General features: G+C 39.0%; 1 protein-coding gene across 4 annotated transcripts in view; it reads left to right on the forward strand.

The window, feature by feature from the left end:
• Positions 1-14,081, forward strand: part of SLC23A2 (solute carrier family 23 member 2) — a 156,982-nt gene that overhangs the window by 31,603 nt on the left and 111,298 nt on the right. Inside the window, exon 1 of one of the 4 annotated variants that reach the window (XM_047771723.1) lies at positions 12,481-13,812. The exons of the other annotated variants lie outside the window; for them this stretch is intronic. The gene's annotated coding sequence lies outside the window, so the exon portion shown is untranslated. Of the gene's footprint in view, positions 1-12,480; positions 13,813-14,081 lie in introns of those variants that run through there. 4 annotated transcript variants of the gene reach the window in all.

Consider the following 14,081-nt stretch of genomic DNA (forward strand, 5'->3'; position numbering starts at 1 on the left):
ATCTGAAGTATGAATAGGAATTCTCCAGATGGCATAGCATTCCAGATAGTGAGACTAGCAGGATGTGTGCTCCAGACTCAATTCAGCAATGCCTGTCAGTTCTGAAGTTCACATTAATCTGTGGTACAACCCTCCCTTTACTTTTTTGCCATCCTCTACCAATTTATTGGCCGTTATGTGCCTTGTATGTTGGCTCCTGGCTTGCTGTGTTTCTTTCCACTGTGTCTTCTAACGTCATCTCTAAGTGGTTTGGCTCTTCTAGCCTCCAAACCTTGCCTTCCCTTTACATTATCTTTTCCAAGCAGTTGTACTTCCAGTTCACTTCAGCTTTCCTGGGCCTTGCCATCTCCCAGATGGCACCTTGGAACCTTGAGCTTGGGGAGTAACCTGTCTACACATACCCTGCCCTTCCTGGCTCTCCTTCGGTCTCCAGTGGCCTTGTTCCTTGGGCGCTTTGTGTTCTGTGGCTTCCTCTGGCCTTCCTGACCCATCTTACCTGCTGTAGACTCCAGGGAGTCGCAGGACTTTCATGTCACAGACATTTTGATTTTCTTATGTTCTGAACTTGCCAACTTTCCTCAGTGGCACAGTCCTAATTAATTAATTTTTCTGTGTTTTTTTGGTTGCACTCTGCTGGAAGAAATAAGATAACAGTGTGACTTTCTCCTTTATATATGTATAAGTTTTGGCCTCAGCTAGATCCTTGACTTTTTTTTTTCTTTTTGTCAGTCATTTTACTTATCCTTTTCCCAGATTTCATCCTTGGTTTCCTTCTACTTCACCATGACCTCTACTCCTTAGTTCATTAAGAAAATAAGTCATCAGATAATAGCTCCCAACTTCCTGCTTCATTGAGTTGAGTAATAGTGACTATCTGTATACATTTCTGCCCACTTTATTCCACAGAGAACATGAGGCAATCACTACAGATGGTTTATCTGGACCTGCTGTAATAGATTTTAAAAGTTTTCCACTCAGAGTTATAGGAAAACTGCTTTTTGCTCCTGTTGGTGTACTTCGAACTTCTCATCTGTTTTATGGAGAGGTGTTTGTGTTTTCACAGAAGATATGATTTTAGAAGTGGCGCAAGTCTTGGAGAGGTGCAGATTAAATAATCTCCCAAGATAACAGAGCTCATTCATGGCACTGTCTGGGATGGAATCTCCCATAGTGGCCTTTTCCATATTCAAAATAAAAATATTTAGATTTCTTTTCCCTTGGAGAGGGATGGGACTAGAGGTGAAGAATAGATCAAATTTATTTGTAATTAAAAAATAATTGAGGAGTTCCCTTTGTGGCGCAGTGGTTAACGAATCTGACTGGGAACCATGAGGTTGCGGGTTCGATCCCTGCCCTTGCTCAGTGGGTTAACGATCTGGCATTGCCGTGAGCTGTGGTGTAGGTTGACGCAGCTCGGATCCCGCGTTGCTGTGGCTCTGGCGTAGGCCGGTGGCTACAGCTCTGATTTGACCCCTAGCCTGGGAACCTCCATATGCTGTGGGAACGGCCCAAGAAATGGCAAAAAGACCCCCCCCCCAAAAAAAAATTTGATATATATGAGTAAGAATTCAAAAAGTACATGAAGACAGATGTGGAGAGTAAGACTCCCTGCTGTCTGATCTGATTTCCTTCTCTGGAGGAAACTACTTTTACCATTTTTTGTGTGTGTTTTGTATATTCTTCTAGAGGTTCTTTGCTAAAACTTTGTTTTTAATTGGGAACTTTCAAATATAAAGAAATTGAAAGAATGGACCCTCATATGTCAGGTACTCAGATCTAATAAGTCTAAACACATTGTCTTTGCTTTAGGGTCGGTTTTTTGTTTTGTTTTGTTTTTAAAATAAGAACGTAAAACATTTTAAATACCCTTTTTGTATTTGAAAAAGAGGTAATTTGCAGTCTAAATTTTTGCTTTTACATACTTTTTCCTGTATCTATAAGCCCATGTACATTGTTGACTGAATGGTTTAAGATCTTTTTTTTTTTTTTGCCATTTTTTGGGCCACTCCTGCGGCATGTGGAGGTTCCCAGGCTAGGGATTGAATCAGAGCTGTAGCCACCGGCCTACACCAGAGGGATCCGAGCCTTGTCTGCAACCTACACAGCACAGCTCACGGATCCTTAACCCACTGAGCAAGACCAGGGATCCAACCCCCAACCTCATGGTTCCGGGTCGAATTCGTTAACCGCTGAGCCATGACGGGAACTCCGAATGGTTTAAGATCTTAATAAAAGATCCCATGTTTATATATTCTGCAACCTGCTTGCTCATTCAGGTATATTTTCAAGCCATGTTGATACAAGTGGCTAGAGTTCATTTGCTTTAAGTGCTCTGTTTCATTCTGCTGTTTAAACATACCAGAATTTAGTTTTGTGTTCTCCTATTGATGTGTTGGTTGTGTGCTATGAAAATGGGGTTGAGTATTCTGAGAAGAGGCATTACTGGATCATAGTGCACACACATCTTCAACCTGCTCCATGTTCTCCCAAGTATTTGAATCAATTTACATTTATGGCAACAGTGGGAAAACTCCTGTTTATCCAAAGCCTTGCGAACACTTGGTGTTATTAAACTCTTTTATTTCTGCATTATCTGATAGGTATGAAATGATTTCTCATTTTAATAGGCATATGCCATGGTTTGTATATCCATTCACTAGTTAAAGGTGAATGTTTCCAGGTTAGGGTTATTGTAAATAAAGCCAGTCTAAACCTTTATGTATAGATTTTTGTTTGAGCAAAAGTGGTCATTTCTCTGGGTACATACCTAGAAGTATATTGCTGGGTCTTAGAGTAAGTGCATGTGTTAACATTAGGAGAAATGGCCAAACTATTTTCCAGAGTAGTTGTGCCATTTTACCAACCCACCAGGAGTGTACGAGAGTTCCAGTTTTTCTGTGCCTTTATTAGAACCTGGCAATATTGTATCTGTTTCTTTGTGTTTTGAGCCATTCTAATAGGAATGTCATATTTTTGAACCCAAAGAAATATAGAAAACATATATATATAGTTTGTTTGTTTTGTTTTGGCTTTTGTCTTTTTAGTGCCACACCTGCGGCACATGGAGGTTCCCAGGCTAGGGGTCTAATCAGAGCTGTAGCTGCCGGCCTACACCGCAGCCACAGCAGTGCCAGATTCAAGCTGCTCCGAGCCTTGTTTGCGACTTAAAACACAGCTCATGGCAAGGCCAGGGATGGAACCTGCAACCTCATGGTTCCTAGTCAGATTTGTTTCTGCTGCGTCACGATGGGAACTCCATAAACAGATTATGTTTTTAAATGATTTAAAGTAATTAGTTTTTGCCTTCCTTTGACTTGCATGATCTTTTTCCTCCTTTAATTAAAAATGAAAGTATTGTGGAGTTCCATGTTGTGGCATAGCAGGTTAAAGATCTGGGGGGGTGTCACTGCAGCTTCTCCAGTAGTTGCTGTGGGTGGGTTCCATCTCTGGCTGGGGAACTTACATGTCAAAGGAGCAGCTAAACAAAAGCAAAATCAAGAGGACTGAAGTTGCTGTCCTGGCTCAGTGGTTAACGGACCTGACTAGTAACCATGGTTCCATCCCAGGCCTTGGTCGCAGACACACCTCAGATCTGGTGTTGCTGTGGTAGGCCGGCAGCTACAATTCTGATTTGACCCCTAGCCTGGGGACCTCTATGTCTGGGGTGCAGCCCTGAAAAGACAAAAAAAAAAAAATCATCAAAGTACTGTGTTAGGACACCCAAATAATGATAAAGAGATAGCATAGTATAGCATAACATTTGCAGGCTACTGCTGGAAAGCTTTGGTAAATGTCTTTTTCTTTTTTTAAAAATTTTTCTTATACTCGATTTATAATGTTCTGTCAATTTGTGTTGTACAGCAAAGTGACCAGTTTTATACACACACACACACACACACACACACACATTCTTTTTCTCACATTATCCTCCATCATGTTCCATTACAAGTGATTAGATATCTTGTGCTATACAGCAGGACCTCATTGCTTATCCACTCCAAATGCAATAGTTTGTGTCTACTAATCCCAAACTCCCAGTTCATCCCACTCCCTCGCCCTCTCCCTTGGTAGCAGCAAGTCTCTTCTCCCTGCCCATGAGTCTGTTTCTCTTTCACAGATAGGTTCATTAAAAATTTTTTTTAAAATTTTTAATCTTTTTCTTTTTAGACCTTTATGACATTTTTATTACTTAAATAATTTATTACACTTATTGTAATACAATGATCATCACAATCCAATTTTACAGGATTTCCATCCCACAACCCCAGCACATCCCTGCACACCCTGAACTGTCTACTTTAAATTTTTAATCTTTTTCTTTTTAGACCTTTATGACATTTTTATTACTTAAATAATTTATTACACTTATTGTAATACAATGATCATCACAATCCAATTTTACAGGATTTCCATCCCACAACCCCAGCACATCCCCGCACACCCTGAACTGTCTACTTTGGAAACCATAAGTGTTTCAAAGTCTGTGAGTCAGTATCTGTTTGCAAAGATGTTCATTCTGTCCTTTTTTCAGATTCCACATGTCAGTGAAAGCATTTGATGTTGGTGTCTCATTGTCTGACTGACTTCACTTAGTATGATAATTTCTAGGTCCATCCATGTTGCTAAAAATGCCAGTCTTTCGTTCCTTTTAATGGCAGAGTAATATTCCATTGTGTATATGTACCACATCTTCTTGATCCACTCCTCTGTCGATGGACATTTAGGTTGTTTCCATGTGTCGGCTATTGCAAATAGTGCTGTAGTGAACATCAGAGTACATGTGTCTTTGAGACTCATGGTTTTCTCTGGATAGATGCCCAGGAGTGGGATTGCTGGATCAAATGGGAGTTCTATTTGTAGTTTTCTGAGAAATCTCCATACTGTTCTCGACAGTGGTTGCACCAGTTTACAATCCCACCAACAGTGTAACAGGGTTCCCTTTTCTCCACACCCTCTCCAGCACTTATTGTTTGTAGACTTCTGGATGATGGCCGTTCTGGTGGTACCTCATGGTGGTTTTGATTTGCGTTTCTGTAATAATGAGTGATGTTGAACATCTTTTCATGTGTCTTTTGGCCATCTGTATATCTTCTTTGGAGAATTGTCTGTTTAGATCTGCCTATTTTTGGATGGGGTTGTTTGTTTTTTTGGTATGGAGTGGTAGGAGGTGTTTATAAATTTTGGAGCTGAATCCCTTGTCAGTCGATTCATTTGCAAAGATTTTCTCCCATTCTGTGGGTTGTCTTTTTGTTTTGTTTAGGGTTTCCTTTGCTGTGCAGAAACCTTGAAGTTTAATTAAGTCCCATTTGTTAATTTTTGTTTTTATTGTCATCACTCTAAGAGGTGGATCTGAGAAGATGTTGCTGTCGTTTATGTCAGAGAGTATTTGGCCTCTGTTTTCCTCTAGGAGTTTGATAGTGTCTGGTGTTATATCTAGGTCTTTAATCCATTTTGAGTTGATGTTTGTGTATGGTGTTAGGGAGTGTTCTGATTTCATTCTTTTCCATGTGGCCGTCCAGTTTTCCCAGCGCCACTAATGGAAGAGGCTGTCTTTTCTCCATTGTATATTCTTGCTCCCTTTGTCAGAGTCGTTGGCTGTAGGTGCATGGGTTTAATTCTGGGCTTTCTATGTTCTTCCACTGATCTATATTTCTGTCTTTGTGCCAGTACCATGCAGTTTTGACGACTGTTGCTTTGTAGTATAGTCTGAGGTCTAGGAGCCTGATTCCTCCAGCTCCATTTTTCTTGTTCAGGATGTCTTTGGCTATTCTGGGTCTTTTGTGCTTCCAAACAAACGTTAAAATATATTGTTCGAGTTCTGTGAAAAATGTCCTTGGTACTTTGATAGGGATTGCATTGAGTCTGTAGATTGCCTTGGGAAGTATAGTCATTTTGATCATATTGGCTCCTCCAATCCAAGAGCATGGTATGTCTTTCCATCCATTTGTGTCATCTTTGATTTCTTTCATCAGTGTCATATATAGTTTTCAGAGTGCAGGTCTTTTGTCTCTTTAGGTAGGTTTACTCCTAGGTATTTTTATTCTTTTGGATGTGACGGTAAACGGGATTGCTTCCCTAATTTCTCTTTCCGCTCTTTCATTGTTAGTGTGTAGAAATGCCATTGATTTCTGTGTATTAATTTTGTATCCTGTGACTTTGCCAAATTCATGGATGAGCTCTAACAGTTTTCTGGTCGAGTCTTTAGGGTGCTCTAGGTATAGTATCATGTCATCTGCAAATAGTGATAGTTTTACTTCTTCCTTTCCAATTTGGATTCCTTTTATTTCTATTTCTTCTCTGACTGTTGTGGCTAGGACTTCCGAAACTATGTTTGAATAAAAGTGGTGAGAATGGGTATCCTTATTTTGTTCCAGATTTTAGTGGGAAGCTTTCAGCTTTTCTCCGTTGAGCATTCTGTTGGCTCTGGGTTTTGTCATAAATGGCTTTAGTTACATTAAGGTATGTTCCCTTTATACCCACTTTGGTAAGAGTTTTTATCATGAATGGATGTTGGTCTTTGTCAAATACTTTTTCTGCATCTCTTGAGATGATCATGTGGGTTTTGACTTTTCTTTTGTTAATGTGTATGGTGTGATTGATTTGCATATGTTGAACCATCCTTGTGAACTTGGGTTGAATTCCACTTGGTGGTGGTGTATGATCTTTTTTATATGTTGTTGGATTCAGTTTGCTAAAATTTTGCTGAGAATTTGTGTGGTACATTCATCAAAGATATTGATTGGTCTATAATTTTCTTTTTTTGGCAGTAACTTTGTCTTGTTTTGATATTAGGGTGATGGTGGCTTCATTGAATGTCTTTGGGAGTGTTCCTTCTTTTTCAACCTTTTAGAAAACTTTAAGAAGGATGGCTATATGTTCTTTGTTTTGTAGAATTTGCCTGTGAAGCCATCTACTAGGTCCTGAACTTCTGTTCGTAGGAAGTGTTTTTCTTACAAATTGAATTTCGTTTCTGGTAATCAGTCTGTTCATTTGATCTGTTTCTTCTTGATTCTTTCTTGGTGGACTATATGTCTCTAGAAAGTTGTCAATTTCTTGTAGGATGTTAAATTCGTGGGATTATATTCTCCTAAGATTTTTTTATTTCTGTGGTATCTGTTGAGATTTCTCCTTTTTAATTCTTATTTTGTTTATTTGAGTTTTCTCTCCTCTTCTTGGTGAGTTTGGCCAGAGGTTTTGACAGTTTTGTTTACCCTTTCAAGAAATCAGCTCTTGGCTTTATTGATTTTTTTTTTATTTTTTTCTTTTTAGGGCTGCACCCACAGCATATGGAGGTTCCCAGGCTAGGGGTTGAATCCGAGCTGCAGCTGCCGGCCTATACCACAGCCACAGCAATGCCAAATCGGACCTTCACCGCAGCTCATGGCAATGTTGGATCCTTAACCCACTGAGCAAAGCTAGGGATTGAACCTGCATCCTCATGGATGCTAGTCAGTTTTGTTTCTGCTGAGCCACAATGGGAACTCATTGTTTTTTGAATCTCTGTTTTATTGATTGCCTCTCTGATCTTTATGATTTCCTTCCTCTGCTGACTTTAGGTTTTGTTTGTTGTTCTTTTTCTAATTATTTCAGGTGTTGTGTTAAGTTGTTGATTTGAGGTTTTTCTTCTTTTCTGAGGAAGGCCTATATCACTGTGAACTTCCTTCTAAGAACTGCTTTTGCAGCATCCCATAGATTTTGAGTGGTTGTGTTTTCATTATCATTTGTCTTGAAGTATGTTTAAATTTCCCTTTTGATTTCCTCATTGACCCATTGGTTTTTTAGTAGCATGTTGTTTAGTCTCCATGTACTTGGTTTTTTCTCTTTTTTCTGTGGTTGATTTCTAGTTTCATGCCATTGTGGTCAGAGAAGTTACTTGAAATAATTTCTATACTCTTAAATGTGTTGAGGTTAGTTTTGTGCCCCAGGATGTGGCCAATTCTTGAGAATGTTCCATGGGCACTTGAAAACAATGTATATTCTGATTTTTTTGGGTATATAGTCCTGAAAATATCAATGAAGTCTGTTGTGTCATTTAGGGTCTGTGTTGCCTCATTGATTTTCTGTCTAGAGGATCTATCTGTTGATGTAAGTATTAAAGAATCCTATTATTGTGTTCCCTTCAATGTCTCCTTTCATGTCTATTTGTATTTGTTGTATGTATTTGGGTGTGGTAAATATTTTTCTTCCTGCTATCCTATGGTTATGGAATCTGATTTACTGGATGGACTTTTTTGTTGTTGTTTTGTTTTATTTCTGCAAAGTATGGACTAAAACTTTACAGCAAAGTGTATTGAGTCCTCAGTTTAATGACATCATCCACCTGCTTGTGTAAAACGCTCTCTTTCCCAACTTTGAATGAGATTCATTTTGAGGATACCTGTTCCAGTAGTAAAACCAAAAGTGCAAAAACCACAGACATAGGCCAGCACCCTTATTTTACAGAGCAAGACATTTGAAGCCCACTGGATAATGACTTTACTGCACTTACACCATCATACATAGTCTGTACCACCATGCATGGTCCATAGCATGGGCTTCTGGATTCTCAGTAAGTGCTGTTTTCCCCCCCGTCCCTTCTATTCTGCTTCAGGTTATTGACCAGAACACATTGCAACATGAGTCTTGAGTTTGAAGGATGCAGTCTTTACGATGGATTTACTTTCAGAGTTGGATAAGCTTGTTTTTACTTTTATTAGTGAATTCTGGCATGTGCCATCAGCACACATTCCGAGTTGTGCTCTGAGGTTATGAATGAAAGGCCAGATTTAAGCTTCTGCCAGAGAAGCTAACTTAACAAGCCTTTGATAGTCAAGTTGCACAATGAATTTATCTCACACAAATGTGTACCCTTTATTGTGATGCTTCCAATTGGTCCCTCTAAAGAAAAATTATATTCGGCTAGGTTTGAAGTATGTGCTGATTTATTTCCTATTGAGAACTTTGTGGTTATTCCAAATGTGTTGTCTTGCCTCTCTACACATGGGTGTGTGTGTGTGTGTGTGTGTGTGTGTGTGTGTGTGTGTGTGTGTGAGGTGGGTTGTTTTGTTTTTTTGAGGGGGTGTAGTTCTGTTCTAATATACCCAAATGTGAAATTGCTTCTTTCTCACATAATCTGACTCTTTTTTTTTTTCCCAATAGTTTCACCATTCCTAGGGTGTTGATTAATCCGTTTACTTGGCTCAAGGTAGTTCCTGCAACCAGTGGGAGGAGGGAAAGGAGAGGGCATGTTTACTTTAACTCACAGCCAGTTGGCCAAAAATAGTCACATGGCCAAATCTGGCTGCAAGAGAGGCTGGGAAATGTTGCCTGAATTTAGTTGGTTTTGTGCTCAGCTTAAAATCAGTGCTTCTTACTAGTTATCAATTGAATGACAGAGGATTCATCTGGTAATCTAACACTTTTTTCTTTTCTTTTCTTCTTTTTTGCCACCCCTAGGCCTATGAAGTTCCCAGGCCAGGGATCAGATCTGAGCCTTAGTTGTGACCACAGCAGCGTAAAAACCGGATCCTTTAACCCACTGTGCTGGGGAGGCGATCAAACCTGTTCTGGCACTGCAGGGACACCACTGATTCCATTGCACCATGGCAGGAACTCCTAATCTAATACTTAGAAGTAGAGAAGTTGCCACATAAATCAAAACAATACCTAGTCAGAAATCAGTTGATTATGAAGTTAAAATGTATTTTATAGTTCTATCTACTTTTCTGTATTAAATTTTCCAAAATATTAAAAAAATTGTAAGTTTTAAATTTCTTATCTTAACTAGATGTCATTTAAATGTTAGAGTACTAGAGGATACCACTAATATATTTCCTTTTAGTGTTTACAGAACCTCCCCCCCATCTTATTACAGAATTGGAGTAGATATTGTCAAGTTAGTAATTCTAAATTTTATTTGTTGTTTTACTCAGTTTTACAACAGTAGGGACACTGTTACATACTCAAATGTTGGTACGTAACATTTATTTAGAAAGGCAGAAACAGATAATAACCAAATACGTTAGGTTTAAAAAAATAGTTTGTCCCTAATAGGAAAATATAATTCAGAGTTACATCATTTAAATAGATATTTTCAAATACTGCATTATTTCTGAAGAATTAAGTATTTTTTTTCAGTATTTGGCCAAGTTTAACTTTTTGTTTTGCCTAATTTTTTGTCCTAAATTTACTAACCTTATATAATTGCTAAGAATTGAGCTACTGCTAATTTTGCCTTTTAATACATTGGGAGGGACAAAACTAAGACATAAAGTTTTCTATAAAGTAAAACAGTTATAATCCCACTTTATGTAGATAACCACTTGCACATGTATGTATACATTATTTTAAAAGGGGCCCATCGTGTGATAATGCTAGTGCATGGGATAGTTTTTTTCCTGTGTTCATTTATGAATGGCTCCCTTTCTGAAGTATCTTATTCTGGCACCCCCGCCTCTCCCCTACACCTTTTAACTTATTGTCTTGGTAAACGTATCCATTACCTGTCGATAATTCTCTTATTCTCCCTTTTCTGTTATTTGAACTTGAAAAAGTTTTTACTGTATTAGTTGGAACTTCCAGTACAGTCTTCTATAATGGAGGTCATCAAATTCCCTTCTGGTTTTGGCTTTAATGTGCCCTTTCTGGGTTTTTCAGCCTAAGTATCTCATTGGATTTTGGCACAAGATAGGGCTTCTTTCTTTCCTTGCAAGTTGCCTTGCTTAGTGGGTTAAGGATCCAGCACTGCTGCAAGCTTCAGCACAGGTCTCGAATGCAGCTGAGATCGGGCATTGCTGTGGCTGTGGCACAGGCCAGCAGCTGAAGCTCTGATTCAATCCCTAGCCTGAGAAATTCCATATGCTAAGAGGACAAATAATAATAAAGCAACATTAATGCTGCTTTATTGTTATTTTTAAATGTCAGATATAATGGAATTCATGCCAGAAAGTATTAAGAAGGGAAAAGGGAGGCATACATTGTTAAATTATAAAATTCACAATAGAAATATTATGTCAACTTCTATGTTCTGAACATTATTTCACTAAAATAAGGTCTACAGTGGTTAGCAATATAGAAGAAGGACCAATACTTTATAAACATATCTGTCTCCTAGAAGATAGGGGGCAAGAAGGTAGAGGGGTAATGAGCACAAGCTTGATCTCATGTTAATTTTATTTTTTATCAGAGTTCCCACTGTGGCTCAGTGGTAATGAACCCAACTAGTTAGGATGCGGGTTTGATCCCTGGTCTCGTTCTATGGGTTAAAGGATCTGGTGTTGCCGTGAGCTGTAGTGTAGGTCACAGATGCAACTCGGCCAGGGATCACACCTGCATCCTCATGGATGCTAGTCAGGTTCTTATCTGCTGAGCCACAATGGGAACTCCAGTGTTGCTTTATTTTGTTTCATTTTGTTTAAGGTCAATCTTAGGCATTATTTTTTGACATACCTGGAAATATTTTTAATTATAATTTAACTAATTTACAAGCTTAGTTTTAGTCTGTAGTCTCTTTCAAATTTTAATAGTGCTTTCCTTTGAGTAAAAAAAATTAAAAACTTTCTCCAGTTGTCATAGCTAAGATTTAAAGGTATTTTTCCATTCCTATTTGTTTGGGAGAATGGCTTTAGCAACCTCTCATTTCCATGTTCAGTCTGCTTTGTTTTTAATTATATTTTAACATTAATTTGCATATGCTTAGAATAATTTGATGTATGCATTCAATTTTATAGCTAGTCTTATGTCTTGATGGTTTTGGTTGGCATACATAGTTGGCAGCCCTGTTAGTAGCCTCACTGAATTTTGCCTATTTTGTGGTTGGAATATAGCCTCAGGCTTTGCCTTTTCTCTTTCTCTCTCAGCCCATGAATATCTGAGATTAAAATTTTGGCTTTCACACATAAAGGCAACTTGTTTGGTTATAAAATTGTTTGAGAAACCTTTTCTTCACTTCAATATAGATCTATATTTTCTGGAAAATCTGGGGCTAATCTTGATTACTGCTCTTATTTAAGTAAACCAAACATTTTCTTCTTCCTGGGTTTTTCTTTTTCTCTCTGTTTCTTTCTGCTACACCCTTTCTATCTTTATAGATTTGCCTACGTGGGGCATTTCGTATAAATGGAATCCTACAGCATGACTAGCTTCTTTGTTTTTTGTTTTTAAGTCCATTTAAAAGGCACTGGGTTATTCATTTCTTGGCTCTGCTCTTTGCTTTTTTCCTCCATGGTTCTCATCTTTGAATTGTTATTGCTTTTCTGGACTTATCCTTTTTTCTAGGAGTTTCTCAAGCTTGTCCTCCACCTTTCAGTTTTCTGCTGTTTTCTTCAGTTTCACTTCTTTTTATTGCTTCTAAACTAATTGTGTCTTTTTGTTTCCTCACAATTCTTTCCCATCCCAGTCTGCTGTCTTCTTGGTCTTTGCCCATTTTCTTCATATAGTTGTCTGATCCTGTTTCCTCTTTTTGATGCACAGCTGTCTCTGTTTTTTTATTCTTTTCTCTTTTTTTCCAAATTGAATTTTTCTTTTGCTTCCTGAAGTAGAACCTTTTTGAGGCTTGCATCTTCACAGAATATCCTGAGCACAGTTCTCATACGCAGGATACAGAAACTGGAGTGTTTTATCCGTAGGCTGTGCACTGAGTTAGCTCACCTTGGAGCAAGGGACTTACTGGGCATGTTGATGTGATGGGTTGGTTGTGTCATGCGTGATCTGTTCTGGGGACTGGTGCTTGTGAATCTCTTGTCCCCGAACAGTTAAGGTGCTTGGTTTCCAACTTTCTCCTCGCCTCCAGTGTATCTCTTCCCCTGGTCTAGTGGCATCTTCCTCTAATGCTTACTGCTGATTTCCTTAAGATTATTCATGAATAAGTAACACTTAGAGCTGCTTTTCTCTAGGCATTGTCCTGGTTCTTATTCTGCCTTTATCTCAGAAATCCCATCTTCCAAAATGTGCTTTGCTGCTGGTAGATAAACCTTCTGCCTGGCTGTTTCTCCTCTGAGTTTCATGGTTTCTGTCTGGATTTGGGAAGTCCAGTCTGTTGTTGGGGAGGTGGAGGCAGGTATTTATCTTCAGGTGCCATTGCCCAGGTTTCTGGTAGGCCCTCGCCTGGATTCAGGACAAAGTCTGGCTTCTTCCCTCTTACTGGTACTAGATGTAAGCATTGGTTTGCCTTTTTCTGTGTCTTCATGAGCGCTTCCCCTGTCTAGAGGGTCCTCTGCAGCTGGGCTCCAGCAGTTAGCTTTCAGTGTCACAGTTATTGTTGGCCCTGCCTGTCATTTAATGAAGTCATACCCTCAGACCTATTTTTAATCTCTGAAAGTCTTTGAGCTTTGAAAACAGTTGTCTTTGGGCTTCTGATTGGGGAAATGAAAAATCACCAGGAAGTAAAACTAATCTCCCTTTTCACTACCCTGAAAGCAGTGTGGGTGGACTTGTTCATCTGAATGGAATGATTTGGAAAGATAGGTTTTAATTTTCCTTATTTGTGTAGGTTTGAGATATATAATCCCAGCAGCTGCTTGGTTTCCACAGTAGAGTATCCAGCCTGCCATTTAGAAACCTGCTCCAGATTGATGGTAAACAGACTGTACTAGAGACATGCAGTAACCATGTGTAACCAGGTGGTGGCTGTTGTGTAATACAAAGTAGATAGCATTTCTGACTAGGCGGTGTGGTTATACAATTTTGGTGATCCTGTGTGGGTTATAAAAGCTGAAATTCCTTCAGCATCTGAAGCATCGCATGCTGAGCATCAGAGCGATCCTAGCCTCGAACAGACCCCAGTGCAGAATTGGTGGGTGGGGCACTGAATACAAAATATTTTTGAGGGATAAGGTAAGATTTCCTTCTGCAGGTAAGACCATTTCTTGGTACATAAGCTTTGCTTTGGAGAAATAGTGCCTGTGTCTGTGCATCTGGGTCCACAGTTGTCTTTTTACACGTGTGTGCATTTGTGACCCTGTGTTCTCCTGTCTGTGACTGTCCGTGTGTGTGAGTTTTTTTTGGCAGGTATATCGCTATGTGTGTGTGCATGTCTTTGTAGGTGAGTGAGGAACCTGTGGTTCAAATATACCCAGTTGGGTTATCAGAAAATCTCCAAAGTC

This window comes from Phacochoerus africanus, chromosome 3 (genome assembly GCF_016906955.1).
Source record: "Phacochoerus africanus isolate WHEZ1 chromosome 3, ROS_Pafr_v1, whole genome shotgun sequence".
Classification (NCBI taxonomy): domain Eukaryota; kingdom Metazoa; phylum Chordata; class Mammalia; order Artiodactyla; family Suidae; genus Phacochoerus; species Phacochoerus africanus.